This window comes from Ascaphus truei, chromosome 1 (genome assembly GCF_040206685.1).
Source record: "Ascaphus truei isolate aAscTru1 chromosome 1, aAscTru1.hap1, whole genome shotgun sequence".
NCBI classification, from domain to species: domain Eukaryota; kingdom Metazoa; phylum Chordata; class Amphibia; order Anura; family Ascaphidae; genus Ascaphus; species Ascaphus truei.
The window spans coordinates 342,799,560-342,816,721 of NC_134483.1; the positions used below are offsets into that span (position 1 = coordinate 342,799,560).

General features: G+C 46.7%; 1 long non-coding RNA gene across 1 annotated transcript in view; it reads left to right on the plus strand.

Annotated features, from left to right (window-relative positions):
- LOC142499261 (uncharacterized) overlaps positions 1-15,776 on the plus strand; it is a 34,089-nt gene extending 18,313 nt beyond the window's left edge. Inside the window, exons 2-6 of the long non-coding RNA XR_012802638.1 lie at positions 9,101-9,290; positions 10,456-10,579; positions 11,505-11,538; positions 12,059-12,303; positions 14,553-15,776. This is a non-coding gene — a long non-coding RNA (uncharacterized LOC142499261). The remainder of the gene's footprint in view (positions 1-9,100; positions 9,291-10,455; positions 10,580-11,504; positions 11,539-12,058; positions 12,304-14,552) is intronic.
- The last annotated feature ends 1,386 nt before the right edge of the window (positions 15,777-17,162 follow it).

The window sequence follows — 17,162 nt, forward strand, 5'->3', positions numbered from 1 at the left end:
AAGCATGTAAAAAATGAGTGAAGCTTGCTGGCCTCTCACCCCCTCCTTCGCTTGGGACTCTCCCCCGTCGCGTCACTTCCGGTCAGCGACGCTCATCTCGAGTGGATACAGGAGGGTTCCCTGTACAGCTGATCAGGTAGGGAGTGTGGCTGCAGGCTTTGTGCGTTGACTCTACGCGTTTCGCGTCATCCGCTTCGTCAGGAGTCTTGAGTCGAGACGAGCATCGCGGACCGGAAGTGACGCGACGGGAGAGAGTCCCAAGCGAAGGAAGGGGTGAGAGCCCAGCAAGCTTAACTCATTTTTTACATGCTTTTATTTTATATTCATATTGTAAGGGCTATTCCACCAGTTATTAGATAAAGTTGTTCTTTTATATGCATTGGTGTGCACTATTATCTGATTTCTTTCCACATTCCACTCTCTCTCTCCCACCCAGTGGGAGATTTAGCCATTACTACGTATATGGTGCATGATACCTGCTGGTAACACAAGGGCTGAGCAGTCTGTCTATGGTAGTGGGGACACAGGATTAGGTTTCTGGGGTACATTACCCACATGGTTCTTTAGCAGTGCAGCGCCTCCATCTGCCGTAGGCTCCAGATGTATGGGGGCGATCTCGCACAGTAGAATTACTCCCTCTCCTCCCAGTAAGATCACACACCAGACAGGATGTATATGCAAACAGTAACAGTCTTTATTGGGTCTGCACTCACAGCACAGCAGTGGTCTGCCCAATACAGTCTCCCTGGATCAGCTACCCAGCTGGAGGATGGTCCCTGGACAACCACTACGACCAAGGGCACCACAGCTGTCCTAGCTGTAACGGGTGCTCACCACAAACAGGACAGCACCGCGAGGCTGAGGTGGGGATGTTGGAATACACTGACCTACAACCGCGTAACCGCGTCCGGAGTGCAGAGTCGTAGTCGTGTAACCGGGTCAGGGTAGGAGAGGTTAGAATGGTCGTGATACTCGCCGTGGTCTGGGGTTGGAGAAGTCGGATGGTCGTTGTGCATAGCCAGGATCCAGGAGTAGGTGGGAGTCCAAAAACAAGCCAAGGTGAAGGGTCAGAGAAGGCAGAGGTCCAGGAACAAGCAGGGGTCAGGTACAATGAAAAGGTATCAGGGAGAATGCACAAGGCAAGGAAAAGCTGCAGGTTCTTTGAGGCAAGCACTTCGTTACAAAGCTATCGTTATGCTCAGCCAACCTGGTTCAGGAATGGCTGAGCATATAAAGAAGGAGCAGCCAATGGCAGGGCTGCACCAGGCTGTGATAGGCAGAGGTGGAGTGTACCGCAGGTGTGGGTAATAGGAGGTAATAGTGTTAACCCTGTGCGTGTCCCTGGTAACACGACGCCAGCGCGTAGATGCGCAAGTGTGAGGGACGTTCTCCGTGGCGTCACGGGGGCGGGGCCAAAACCCAATCCATGCGGTGTCTTCACGCCTGGGCGCACGGCGCCTGTGCTCAACATCAGTGTGAGGCAGGAGATATTTCCTGTCCTTCAGGCAGAAGCGTCAGGGAGGCGTGTTGGGGGCGCGGCCGTGATGTCACGGAGCTGCTCACGTGACCCGGCCGCCACGCAAGAAACACAAACTGGTTTGTAGCGCAAGGCGCTGATCTCCCCGTAGCGCATGTGCTTTGTTCAGCTTTCTCCTGCAACGCTCTAAAGGCTTTATACATTCCTAAACCATCCAAACTACAGTAGTCGTGGCACCACTTCTGACCACTCTCAAACTTTATTATGAAATGCGATAGCAACTTGTGATAAACCCCTTTTCATTATATGAGTTCATTCCAGAGTTTGCACATTACCAATGTTGTTACCACCCACATGAATACATATCACATCTGGCAACCCAACCCTATTCTTGTTCAGCACGACTCTGGCACAATTTTGTGTGACAACCACTTCACTGCCCACTTGTTGGCTGCCAAACCTAGATCGGTACCATATGAACGTTGTAATGTTCTCATAGCCGCGTCATGGGCAAAGGAATGTCCTATTATCCAAACCACCTTCCTCACACCTGAAAAACATGATATTTAGTTCAATATGGATTATTCCAGCCCCAATTTAGGTTTTATGTACTGCCTGAAGCGGTGTTACTCCCAGCGTCCAATTCTTTTAAAGACTGCATCATTTAAACCCAGGCGTGAGGCTTCTGTTGCTGCCCCTATGCAAAATGAATGTGAACAAAAGTCATTATCAGCAACACCCAAAAGCTTTAAACAAGACTTGAAAATACAAATGAATTGAAACTTGGTTAGCACTGACTTATCTTCATGCACAAATAGTGGGCCCTGAACGTCAGGTCGGCACTTTATACATTCTTGCATATTGTGCACTGGATAAATTGGACTTCCGGGCAAACTACCTAGATGCAAACCCACCCCTCTCCCTGATATAATAACATACACTAACTCATCTGTTACCTCCACATCAGCAATGAAAAGACCTGCAGGGCGATTTCTACTCGCTGAAACTCGCTCACTAATCCTTAAAACTGCAAAGCATGCAACCAAAAACTGCATTATATAAGGTACATTCAAATGCTGAAAAACAAACACTATCCAGTTTTTCAACAATCTTAATCAACACGCCTGGAGTTACACACCTTCTTATGTTACCCATTGTTCTACTTTTTGCATAACTTTTTTAAACCGCTTAATTAAAAAGGATTTTGTCCAATCCTTTTGCACCGCCAATTTAAGCAGAAAAAAAATCCCTGCAAATTTGCTGGGATTGGCCACGCCCTTCTTGTACCAAATTAAATATGAAGCATATCAGAGAGAATCCTTTGTAATGCCTAATCGTCCAGTTCTAGGAACTGGCTCTTACACATCACCCAGCTGGTCCACACATTTGCCAAGATGCCTGTGATAAAGATTGTCTTATTAAATTGCCTATTGCAGTAAGACTAAATCCCACAGCAACGGGGGACATCTTCAACCTTTCCTGTCTGCCTGCAGAGCTACTTACCAGAACGCTTCCCACTGAAAATGAGATAATTGTTATCATATTCAGTTCCAGACACCTGAGTACCACATGTCTCAATAATCTCACCACTGGGGATGAATCAGTTATTTATTGCTAATACTATATTATCCTATATTATCACAGATAAATAGCATCCTTTTACCCTGAAACTGTGAACTCCATATTTTCAATGAGAGGGAATAATTCCAACAGCGCTGAATTTTTTGGGTACCAACCATCTTGTCCTGTTTTGTTTGGTTCCCTGGGCAGCGAGTCTCTGTGTTTCCCTTATTTCTGCTGTCTAGCTCCCTTCCTTCTAGGCCCAACCCTAGGTCTCTGGCTACTCAAACTTCTACCGTGGAACAGATTTTTAAGGGCAAATTCGTGAAAATCCAGAAAATCTATTATGACTGGTTCGCCCACCTCTAATACTGACTCTAAAGTATAAACAACTGCACTTGTCATCTGGCAAAAAAGTTATTACCGTATTTCCTTGACTCTAAGACGCATCTTTTTCCCCATTTTCACATTTCTGAAATAGGGATGCGTCTTAGAATCGATGTACTAAAAAAAAATCAGCTAGGGGGCGCTGCTGGAGATGCCGGCGGGGATCTTCACAGTGTAGCAGCATGGCTCCAATCACACATCCCCCCTCCCCTCCATGAGAGGTAGAGAGATCAGCTGGAGATGCCTGCCTGGGATCTTCAGAATGCAGCAGCATGGCTCCAATCACGCATCCCCCCTCCCCACCATGAGAGGTAGAGAGATCAGCTGGAGATGCCTGCCAGGGATCCTCACATTGCCCAGCAGCCCCCCCCCTCCCCCCTGTTGAATCTCTATGTGAACTGCAGGAAATGCAGAGGGAGCTGTGTGTGTCTGTATTATCTCCCTCCCCCTTCCCTCCATTCTCTCCCTCCCCCTTTCTTCTATACTCTCCTCGCCCATCAGGGTTGCCACCTTCGACTGACGGTCAACCCAGAGATTTTTTTTTTTAAATGACACTGTGTTGCCATGACAACGGGATGCTATGTAACGTCACGCGGCGTCAAGTCGCCATGACAACGTGGCACCGCATGACGTCGTGACATCATGTGGCGTCTCATTGTCATGGCAACGAGCATCACGTGATGCTGTTACGTCACGTGACGTTCCCGTTGGCATGGCAACGCAGCGCCATTTGACGCCTCGCAGCCATATTGAGAGTAGTTGCAGGGGGAGATGGCGGGAGACTGCTATTGCTGGCACTATTGCTGCGTTAATGGTATATGGATTTATACCTTACATCATTTCTATTATTTATAACTAACGCTGATGACAATTGTTGCAAACAGAGTCGTCGCTGATCAATATTAATTTATTACAATGTTTACCTCAGTTAACTTTACTTGAGTTAATTTAACAAAGACAAGGTTACCTCATTGCTATCAAAAGGGAGGAACTGAAGCAGCTTTACTGTAAAGAGAGAGAGGGGGAGAAGAGAGAGAGAGAGAGAGAGAGGGAGGAGAAGAGAGAGAGAGAGGGGGAGGAGAAGAGAGAGAGAGAGAGAGAGAGAGAGAGAGAGAGGGGGGGGGAGGAGAAGAGAGAGGGGGGGGAGAAGGGAGAGGGGGGGGAGAAGGGAGAGGGGGGGAGAAGGGAGAGGGGGGGGAGAAGGGAGAGGGGGGGAGAGGGTGGGGAGAAGGGAGAGGGGGGGAGAGGGTGGGGAGAAGGGAGAGGGGGGGAGAAGGGAGAGAGGGGGGGAGAAGGGAGAGGGGGGGGGGAGAAGGGAGAGGGGAGGGAGAAGGGAGAGGGGGGAGAAGGGAGAGGGGGGGAGAAGGGAGAGGGGGGGGAGAAGGGAGAGGGGGGAGAAGGGAGAGGGGGGGAGAAGGGAGAGGGGGGGGAGAAGGGAGAGAGGGGGGGAGAAGGGAGAGGGGGGGGGGAGAAGGGAGAGGGGAGGGAGAAGGGGGGGGGAAGGGAGAGGGGGGGGAGAAGGGAGAGGGGGGGAGAAGGGGGAGAAGGGAGAGGGGGGGAGAAGGGAGAGGGGGGGGAGAAGAGAGAGGGGAGAGGGGGGGAGAAGGGAGAGAGGAGAGAGGAGATACGATACATGGGGGTGGTGTCTGTTCTCTAGAAGGGTTTCTAAGAATGTTACTGTGTTGCTTGTGTGCCAATCGATCTTGTCTAATAAAAACTACAACTCCCATGATCCCCTACCTGTGAGCATGTGCAGTAGAGCATAGGGCTGTGACCCGGATGTAGTAGGCAGTGAAGGGAGGAAATGAGTTCTGCACACAGATAGTCCCTGAGAAATGCAGAGGATCTGTGAGTGATGTATAATGTAGCAATGCGAACTCACTTACTGTGCTGCCCTGTCTGCAACAACCCGCCCACCCGGAGATTTCAGGGACAAACCCGGAGCCCGGAGAAGGGGCTGCAAAACCCGGAGTCTCCGGGTGAAACCCGGAGAGGTGGCAACCCCGTCGCCCATCCATCCATTCTCTCTACACTCATTCGATACTGTCTCTCTCTCCCCATTCTGTGTCTGTCTCTCTCTCCCCATTCTGTGTCAGTCTCCCACTCCCCATTCTGTATCTGTCTCTCTCTCCCCATTCTGTGTCAGTCTCTCTCTCCCCATTCTGTGTGTATATCTCTCTCTCCCCATCATGTGCCTGTCTCTCTCCCCATTCTGTGTGTGTATCTCTCTCTCCCCATCATGTGCCTGTCTCTCTCCCCATTCTATCTGTCTCTCTCTCCCCATTCTGTGTCAGTCTCTCCCCATTCTGTGTCCGTCTCTCCCCATTCTGTGTCTGTCTCTCCCCATTCTGTGTCTGTCTCTCTATCCCCATTCTGTGTCTGTCTCTCTATCCCCATTCTGTGTCTGTCTCTCCCCATTCTGTGTCTGTCTCTCTCACCCCATTCGGTGTCTGTCTCTCTCTCTCCCCCCATTGGTTATTGAAGGGTCATGTCACCCTGTGGAGCGCTTGGAAATCAAATTTCCATGTCTCTCTAAGCGCTGAGTTTTGGAGAGCGTACATGCACGTGCGCGCCGCGTGAGCGTGGACGTACTTATTGGGAAACACTTAAGTGATCTCGCCAAGCGCGCACAGCGGCAGCGTGGCCACAGCATAAAGTTGTAGTGTAGAATAGTGTAGATAAATGTATGCTATTGCCTGCTAGTTAAAAAAAAAATCTGTACATTTAATATAGTGGGGTTTTTTCCCCCCAATTTTTTTATTAAATCAAGGGTGCCTCTTAGAATCGATGGCGTTTTACAATTGAGGAAATAGGGTATTACGCACCTGTAAGAAGACCGGATCAATTTTCCCACTCCCCACCCCAACTATGGTCGTGATAGTAATTTCAGTACCTGGCTGTTAGGCGGAGCCATTGTTATTTATGATATATTTTTCTCTGGCTAGGAGGTGAGAGGTTAACTTCATTATGTAATGGTTTGAGTTCTGGTTTGTTATGATGGTTTAATAAATTGTGCCTTACCACCACCTTATGTTTGTGTCTGGTGTAAGTTATTTCAATTAAGCTAAGTTTAGTTTAATAGGTAACGCATCCAACAGTTCCCATGTTAATAAAATGCCTCAGTCTATTTGGGACATGCAAATAAAAAGTAATCTAAGTAGTGAATAAAAACTTGCTCCCCAACTCCATTTGTAATACCCAAATGCAAAAAAAGAAGCAAACACCTCAACATAGTAACATGATAATTGTCCTGGAACAGGATTGTTTATTTCTCTGTATTTTTTCTGCTCTCAGGCTGCCAGCCCTCCCCAGCCAAAGTTACATGTTTTCCCTGCTCTGAAGCAGCCAGAGCTGTGTATATTGCTACATAGTTGTTACAAGTAATCCCCTTTTACACAGCCTCTAGTCAGTTGCCCTGGCAACCTCCTAAAGCTCATATTTGAGATTGGTGTGTAGTCCTCTCCCCCTGCTTTATCTGCATATAGTTATGCCCCTTAGTGTGTTCCTGTCTGACAGGAAAGTGTGCTCCCTCTCTTCAACAAGCAGCCAAAGGGAGTAGACACTTCTTCCACTGCTCCCTCAGAAAGGGAAATCCTTTTTACCTTCCCCACAGAGAAGCACTCACATAGCAGGACACCGTCCTCTCATAAGGCAATTCTTCTCACAAGGGACATCTGCTATTACAATCCACTTACAAGTACTTTTATACTTCTGTTAACTCCCTCAATAAAGTTGAAGAAAATAGAAGGACTTTGTGTGCTTTAAAAGGGGACAAATTAAGCTACATGGACTTACTCACATGCTACATACAGTATGAGCCTGGGTCCAGAATAATAATGAACTTCCCATTTGCAAGCACTTATCAATATAATAACATCCTTCAAACTGAAAACATAACATGTTAAAACATTCTGGGTGAATGGGTAATAAATTAAATGCCGACTCGATATCAGCCTTAGCCAATAATGTCCCATGCCCACATTGCCTAACCAGCTCAAGAGCTTGATCAATCGATGCATAAGAAACTTTAAGCAATTCCCCATCTAGACCATTATTTAAAGAATCTCCCACTGGATAAGACAGATGATGTATCAATGTAAAGTAACCTGGCTCCTTATTTGATACAATACCCAGTGGTATGCGCGGTGCTTACCTGCACATGTTGTGCATTCGTGTTTACAAGTATTTTTCCACTTACAAAGGGATTCGGTGAAGATCCAGCACACTCCCTTTATAACAGGGACTTATCACTGTTGAGAAAAACTGTCTCTAAATCCAGCAGTGGGCTGGTTAGTTGCACAGGCAATCAACCAGACTCCATCTGATTGATTAAGACTGTGTAAGAAAAAGCCTGTTCTGAGAAAAAGGAAGAATATTTCCTTAGCCCACAACTAGGGCTGAACAGAGGAACAGATGTCTTGCTGCAGAAGGACTGTATGCTGATAGTAAGACAAGGGGAACAGACCTCTATACCTGGACACAGACATTGCCATTGCACACAAGGATGCTGACCCAGGAGAGCAGAGAGGCCTTCCCCTACAGCTACAACAAACAGATAAGAGACTTTCTTCTTGGACTGATGTATATATATTTGGGGGTGGTAACTAGCTTAGCTACCCACCCATTTAGAAAGGGACGAAGTAAAGGTGTAGATATTCTCCAAAGCGGAGTAGGCCTTTATTTTGTTTATTTTTAGAGTTTTTGCCTTGTTATAGGAATTGGCGCAATAAAGGCTCCCCGGAGACTGCTGTGAAATTTTTGTTGTGCTTTTGACTGCTTAAGTTCCTGCAAACAGCCTGAGCAACAAAACAAAGAATCACGTGCAGCAGTGACTAGAATTAAAGGGTTACACACACCCAGGCAGGAAAACTACACTGCACTGGAGAAAGCCACAATGCCGCAGTTGGACTGGAAGGACTGCGACAGACGGTGACCCAAACAAGGCACTGATACTGTGACCACCACTTGTGAAAAAAAAAAACCCTGGGAATTTAAAATGGCCACCCAGCTGAAGTCAAATACAGTGTAACGGATAGGGGGACTCGCAGTTCCCAGCGTGTCCTCGTCACCCCAGGTTCCACAGTGCCTAGTCCCTCCGCTCCCCTACGTCCCCAATCTCTACCTTTCTCCCTCAGCCATTCCTCCACGGCACGGTCCATACGCCCTGGCTCACACTCTGCGCACGCCCGCGGTCCCCTGACCCAGCACGTGCATTCACGATCGCGGGTTCCCTATCGTGGGTCACGCGTCCCTCGGCGTGCCTCTGTCATCCCTGTCCGTTCTCTACCTGGTTCCTCCATTCCTCCTTCCTCTCTGTCTCCTCTCCCGTGTACCTCCTCCGCTGGTCATCCCCCACGCTCTGGTGCACGCGCGGTGCGCGCGCACAGCAGGGTTACAGAGGGCGCGCGCACCCGCTCCAGTTACTTGCCGCCCCCACGCTCTGTCTCCGCTCCCTGTCGGTTGCAAGCTATAACTCTTGATTACCTCCCTGTTTCCTCCCCTGCTCTCTCTGACCTATCCCTGCAACTACCCACTCAAACCTCTGCTCCTCCCTGCATCCCTATTGGCCCTTCTTCCCATATAACCCCACTCTGTCCTCTCAGTCCTTGCTCTGCATAGCTTTCCTGTAGCTCCTGTGTGTGCAGTGTCTAAGCCTAGCTCCCTTGTCTGTTTCAGCCCTGGTTCCTGTCCCTGCCCCTGTTTGGATTCCTTTGGCTTGAACTTGAACTCTGCTTTGGACTTGACTACGCTGCTTTCTCCTGGCCTTGAACCCTGGCTTTCGGACATCACTACGCTGCTCTCTCCAACCCCTGAACTTTGGCACTTGGACATTACCCTCCGACCTCAGGCACCCCGGACTCAGCAAGTATTACGTTAACCCTTACTCTCCAGGCCCGGCAACGCTACTACCATACTCCGGGCACGCCCTCATTGCTGTGGGTGCGTGTTATACCCTTACCCACCTCAGTACTGGGGACTGGCCAGGTCTGCGCGCATTCAGGCGTTACATACAGACTGTGCAAGAATGGGGAAGAAAATGTGTTCTCAGTGTAAAGAGCCCAGTCTCTATCTTACAGTGCCAGGGACGTTCGTCAGCAGGAGCGGACAAAGGAAGCTGCAGACTCACTAAGGCTCTGTGAGCCAGCAGCTGCTTGAAAGAGAGTATCACACTGAGGGGTTATCATGGATATCCACAGATCTATTCCTTTCATTCCCAAGGTTACAGTAGATTAGCGTGTTTGATTAATTTTGTCTGAATTGCTCACCATACATAAACCATGAAAAAAATTGTTATATTCTTTTAAAATTATATTCATATGTTTAAGTAATGAGCAACATTTCTGAGGCATTTTTTCAACTAATTCACTGGCATAAATGCAAAATGACTGCAACCAATTATTGGGATGATCTTGGCACTGGTCTATGCCTATCCTCCTCCGACCTATCATCCATTTTTCTTTCATTACATAATTTTAAAAAATTCTTTGTGGAAGGTAATAATGACAATTAATGTCCCCTCTTCAAATGTTTTAATTTCCTGCTGGCAATAAATGGAGCTCTAATGGCGTTGTTTCACAAGCTGGAGAGACAGAGACTCGACCAGCACCATGACTTTGAGGCCAATATACACCCTGTACCTCACTTGAGGATTTAGTGTAAGGTGCAGTTGCTTTTTTGCTACCTCTGATAATTTTGTCAACAGTGTACTCGGGGAACCCAACATCTCACCTAATGGGCACCCAGGGGATTGATATGATGATACTTCATCCAATGATGCAGGAACTGCTCCTGCGACCTCCTGCCTTCAAGCCTGAAGGCGAAGCTCATACGTGGGACCAGATATAATCATTCTCATCTCAGCACTTCCTCTTCCAGTTGGTGCTGCAGTCTTCTGTCCACTCCTGCTGACAAATCTCCCTGGCACTGTGAGACCTCCCTCCGTGTCAACGTGCTGCTACAATTTCTGACTTCCTCTGAGTAGATGCTGGCCATGGCCCCACGCTCATTCTTCTCTCCCTGCTCCTTACAAGTTCCATCGTGTGCACTGGCGTCAGGGACCTCCTCTTGTGTTGTGGCCTCCCAGAAGGCATCACTACGGCTCTGGCTCCTTCCTTTGCCTCGTTACGGAATCCCCAGCTTGCCTTCCTGACTCAGGTAATTGCACCGACGGTCAGGCAGCCACTGAAGTCAATGGCGCAGCATATAAGCACTCCCACAGCCAATCTGTGGTGTCAGACTGCAGCTCTTTCTCCATTTTTGCACTCCACTGCCCACGACACGGTATTAGCACCCTTGTTGCTGAGATAGAGTAACTGAATCTTGATCCAGTTTTCCTACACATGAGTGATAATAACTTGTTTCTGCCCTTTATCTAAATCTTTATATATATACCCAAATTCCTGTCCAAACTTATTTTTTGTTTTATTTATTTATAAAATGTTTTACAAGGAAGTAATACTGTATATTGAGAGTTGTCTCTCATTTTCAAGTATGTTCTGGGCACAGAGTTATAACAACAATACATGGTTACTTTAAAAGACAGCGATTATACATTCAATTCACAGACATCATGGACAGTTAGAGATAGGATTATGGGCATAAGAGATATTTTCAGTAGGTCGGGGGTGATGAAACACATGGCAGTAAGCAAACACAGATGTTAACCCTTAGCACATTTCTTTGGGAAAGCCCCAGCGTGGGAGAAACGCGTTAGAGGCGGGGGGTGCCATCCCTCCACTTTTTTATCCATGCATCAATAAAGAATTTCACAGCACAGTCCAGCCTTCGCTTTATTGCTGCACGGCAGTGCCCACTGCTCTACCTCCTCCCCGGTGAGGAGATTGTTCCAGCACATACATATATGCATACATCTTGGTGAAAGTTGCTGTTTCAGGATAAAGAAACCTTTATGCACATGTGTATATTGGGAAATTTGAAAGTACAAATTTCTCTGGATTCTACTAAGAACTCAATGAATATCAAGATTTTGAAAGAGATATTTGCACTATTTTGCTGCTGTTTTTCTCTTTACATATACATCTGCGCTCCCCAAAATACCTTGAATCTAATTGGTATGTAGGAGGAATGTACAGAGACAGTAGGAGGGCATTTTGGTAAGTGCTTCTGCAGGGGGGCAAGCTTTATGTATCATGTGTCCAGTAATATCTATGGTGCTACTCATATGATATGATGATGATGATCTGGGGGGGGGGAGATGATATGATGATTATCGGGGGAGATGATATGATGATGATGATGATCTGAGAGGAGATGATATGATGATGATCTCGGAGGGGAGAAGATATGATGGTGAGGGGTGCTGGGGGAGATATATGATGATGATAAGGGGTTCTGAGGGAGATATACAGTATGTTGATGGGTGCTAGGGGAGATATATGATGATGATGAGGTGTGCTGGGTGAGATATTTGTTGATGATGAGGGCTGCTGGGGGAGATATATGATGATGATGAGGGGTTCTGGGGAAATACAATGATGATGATTTTACCTGTGCAGCCCGAATCTGTTTTCCTTGGAGCAGTTCGGCCCTTCTCACTTTACAAGTTGTGTGGCCTGCGCTACAATTTGAAAAAATTGAGTAAAAAATTCTAATTATTAAGGTTTTAACGTGTAGGGGGGTGATTGTGGCACAGCATGGACCCCATAGCCAGGAGAAGCCGGAAGTTATGTCATCAGGAGAAGCAGAGCGGCAACGAGTCTGAGGAGTCGAGACAGCGTGGCTGATCAGAGACACGGCATCCTTTTCTATTGCTGTTGACATGTCGGCTGGAGCACGCTCCATGGGGACTACCCTTCAATTTGATTCATTCGGTGGAGGACTACGGAGGTTTTCCAGGACTTTGGAGTGGTCTTGGGGAGGTTTGTTCCGATAGCATTGGGCTCACGAGTGGGGCTTTAGCAGCGTGTCTTCCCCCCTCATTCTGTTCCCCTCCCACCCGATTGCCTTTACAGGCAAGTAGATACTTTAGTTCTCCTTATTCATTCCTCCTACTATACAGCAGTTTCATTGTTACAAGACTTTATCAGCAGTCCTATCTCTGGACCTGATTGGAGCATCGGCTCTGGGCGCATACCCCCTTTTCACTGCAGTTCCATTTGGAATATTAAATTGTATACTGTACCCTCTGCCAAGTTATCCCTGCTCATTAGCAGAGTTCTTTCATAAAAGCTACTTATCAGCTGAGCTTGTTGCACAAAAAATGAAGAGTCACACTACCGTTGAGAATCTAATCATGCCTGCCTGTAAAATCATAGCAAAAACAATGCTAGGCAAAGAAGCTGTAAGTGAAGTAGAGAAGATTCCCTATATCTAAAAGTAGGCGTGTAGCTGACATGTCACGAGATATTGAAGAGGTTCTTTTCTTTAATTTCAACCCTTAAGGTTGGAGGAAAGGAGATTTCACCAACAACAAAGGAAAGGGTTCTTTACAGTAAGGGCAGTTAAAATGTGCAATTCATTACCCATGGAGACTGTGATGGCAAATACAATAGATTTGTTCAAAAAAAGGTTGGACATCTTTTTAGATGGGAAAGGTATACAGGGATATACCAAATAAATAAACATGGGAAGGATGTTGATCCAGGGAGTAATCCGATTGCCAATTCTTGGAGTCAGGAAGGAATTTATTATTCCCCTTATGAGATATCATTGGGTGATATGACACTGGAGTTTTTTGTTTGCCTTCCTCTGGATCAATAAGTAAGTATAGATATAGGATAAAGTATCTGTTGTCTATATTTAGCATAGGTTGAACTTGATGACGTACATCTTTTTTCAACCTCATCTACTATGTATCTATGTAACTATGAAACGCTAAAAAAATAGTCATTTCATGATCCAAGTCGACGAGTCTACAGACATAACAAGTAAAGCTCAACTGTTGGCATTTGCAAGATTTGAGTACAATGGAGAAATAATGGCAAACTTCCTCTGTTGCAAGGAACTAGAGTAAACCTGTTGTGGGCAAGATGTGTGCAACCTGTTGTCTTCTTATTTAGAGTCTCTGGGTTTATCGTGGGATCGTTGTATTGGAATATGCACTGATGGCGCCCCCTCAATGATTGGCTCAATAAAGGGATTTGTTACTCTTGTCAAAGAAAAAAATCCAGATGTCATTACGACCCACTGCTTTCTTCATAGAGGAGTTCTTGTTTCTAAAACAATTGGAGGAGATTTGAAACATGTTCTTGATACAGCTATTAACAGTTAACTTTATTAAGCAGAGTCCACTGCAGTCCCGCATGTTTGCAAAAATGTGTGAAAATTTTTCACAATGTTACTCTTCCATGTTACTCTTCTTCTTTACACCGAAGATAGATGGCTTTCAAGGGAAAAAGTGTTGACACGCAAATTTGAACTACGAGAGCAGCTCCAGATTTACTTCAGAGAAAACATTAAAAGTTTTTTTCAAACTATCTTGAAGACGAGTCGTGGCTGCTCAAACAAGCATACCTGGCAGATATTTATGAACCCCTAAATATGTTGAACACCAACATGCAAGGTCCCAAGGAAAATATTTTGACGTGTACAGACTTAGGGCCGTTCTATACTGTGTGCACCGTGCTGCATGCTTTTCGTGTGTATGCTGTGAGTGAAGGTACTGTGTGTGTATGTGTATGTGTGTGTGTATATGTGTATGTGTGTGTGTATGGGTGTGGAGAGATTGTGAATTATGTATTAAATAATATTTTTAAAATAAAAAAATGTTATAATAAAAATAATTTTTATTTATTTACGTTGACACATACACACATACACACATACATACACACACACACACATACATACATACACACAAACATACATACATACACACATACACACACATACATACATTACAGCACTGGTAGCGGCGCGAAATCATTAATTTCCTAATCTTCTCCCTCGTCAATCCGCTGCAAGCTCCCTGCCGTGCGCTCGCGGCCCTATTATATTATGGCTGGCTATCCTCAGCCAACTAAACCTGCCGCGCGCGTGCGCGGTGTAGCGCGCGCCCGCACTATAGAACCAGCCAAACTTGTAGCATTCAAAAATAAAATTGGTATTTGGGAAAAAACATCTTTCAAAAGGAAATGTTGAAATGTTCCCCCTCTTTTCTCGACTACAGAGCAATACAACGGACAACCACCATGAAGCCATTATGCCCCTGATTTACGGCCATATGGAATCTCTGGCTGAAAAGCTTGCAAAATACTTCCCTTCTTTGTCATCGGAAGAGTATGATTGGGTCAGGGACCCTTTCACAGACTATTCAAGCACCTCAGAACATATACTCAGCCTACAGGAAGAAGAACAATTGACTGAACTGAAGTGTGATCGCACACTAAAAAATTTAATTTAATGAACTGTCATTAGATGTGTTTTGGATATCAGTGAAAACAGAGTTTCCTTCCATCTCCCAGAAAGCTATAAACATATTGCTACAATTCTCAACGTCATACTTGTGTGAGCAAGCATTTTCGTGTTTAACGAATATAAAAACAAAATAGAGGAATAGACTGTTGTCTGTGGAAGAAGAACTTTGTGTGTGCCTTTCAAAGCTGTGACCACGGATTAAGTTGTTGTGGTCAAAAAAGCAAGCCCAAGTTTCACATTCAATTTGGAGACAATTAGAATCAATGTTATTCTATTGAAACTTGTTTTATTTTCAATTGTGAATGTATTATAAAACATTAAAATGTAACTTGTTTTTTCGTTAACGACTATAGAAAAACATTTATATTAAACCAAAATCATTACAAAATATATACACAATGTTTGTTCGTAACCAGTAAGCCAGGTGTAAAGTGAAAATGTTTATCATATTTTTTTATTAACAGTAATTAGTAAATAGAAATGGGCAATTAATACTCTCATAATATTTTATTCCAAAAGTATGAGTTACTTATTATTTATTATCCCTACTGCTTTACACGTCTATTTTGTGATTTACCTCTGTTGAACCTAATATGTGTCAGCCAGATAGGGGTCCCCCGAGATTTTACGAAATACTTCAAGGGTTCCTCCAAACAAAAAAGGTTGAAATCACTGCCTTAGTTAATGATTTCACCCTTCCCATTAGCCTAGCAACACCAATCCCTAAATACCTGCCTTATCTCCACCTGGTAAAATCCTACACCTTTTTCTGGCTAAATTCCCCAGCTACCCATTAACCTATCTCCTTTCAGCCCCTCTGACCGAGGTAAATCAGGGGTCATCTCCAGTCCCATGTCACCCTATGAATGATTGCCTCTGGGGCTTTCATTTAAGGCTAGGTTAATGCCTTGTTAATCCAATAATGAACTTTTGTGGATCTGGGCATCAGTGCTCAAACAAGTTTAACTTATTTGTTACCTGCCAAATTCTTTGAACAAAAATATTTTCTCCTCCTTCCTTGACTTTGGAGGTAGCTTTTACCTCAACCTATATAGGCTTAGTGCACAGGTGACTTTGTTATCTCTCCCAGTCGCCACATACAGATATAGCAAGACTTACTGTCCTCAGTGCTGCTGACGAACAAGAAAAGGCCTGTGGTGCCCGGGACAGTGTCTGCCGTGTTGGACCTATGGGAGGTCCATGCTTCTGAATGGGACCCCCCGCAGCAGTAATCCTTCAGTGCTGCAATCACCGCAATCACATGACGCGCTTGGCAGTGCAACCGAGGACACTAAGCTTTACTTCACCTGTATTTCTCCAGGTAAAGCTAGATACATTGCTGCCAATGAGTGCTGAAACCTTTCTACTGGGAGTCACACATCCTGTATGGATGACAAACATACAGATAAGTCTCCACTCTGACTTGGTACATTTACCTCTCTCCAGCAATGGATCTTAACAAGGAGGGTAAAAACAATATTATAACAGACACTGACTATTGCTGTAATGCTACAATCATTTAAATGGGAATGATATACAACGAAGTGCAGTGGAACAAAGACTTGTTTTTATAGTGGACTAGCTGATATACCCGGCGTTGCCCGGGATTGCAGGGGCGGGGTGCGTGAATGGCGGGGTGGGTGCGGGGGGTAAAGGGCGGGGAGGGGGTGGGGGGTGAAGGGCGGGGAGGGGGTGGGGGGCGAAGGGCAGGGGGTTGGGGGTGAAGGGCAGGGGAGGGGGTGGGAGACGAAGGGCAGGGGGTGGGGGCGAAGGGCAGGGGGTGGGGGGCGAAGGGCCGGGGGTAGGGGGCAAAGGGCAGGCGTTGGGGGGGGGCAAAGGGCAGGGGTGAAGGGCAGGGGTAGGGGGTGAAGGGCAGGAGTAGGGGTGGGGGTGAAGGGCGGGGGTAGGGGGGGTGAAGGGCAGGGGTATGGGGGGTGAAGGGCAGGGGTGGGGGGGTGAAGGGCAGGGGTAGGGGGGTGAAGGGCAGGGGTAGAGGGGGGTGAAGGGCAGGGGTAGGGGGGGTGAAGGGCAGGGGTATGGGGGGTGAAGGGCAGGGGTGGGGGGGTGAAGGGCAGGGGTAGGGGGGGGAAGGGCAGGGGTAGGGGAGGGTGAAGGGCAGGGGTAGGGGGGGGTGAAGGGCAGGGGTAGGGGGGGTGAAGGGCAGGGGTAGGAGGGGTGAAGGGCAGGGGTAGGGGGGCAGGGGTAGATGAAGGGCAGGGGTAGGGGTGAAGGGCAGGCGTGGGGGGTTGAAGGGCAGGGGTAGGGGGGTGAAGGGCAGGGGTAGGGGGGGTGAAGGGCAGGGGTAGGGGGAAAGTGAGGCACAAATTGTTTGCAGGAGTAAAATTTCCCTCTCCACACACAC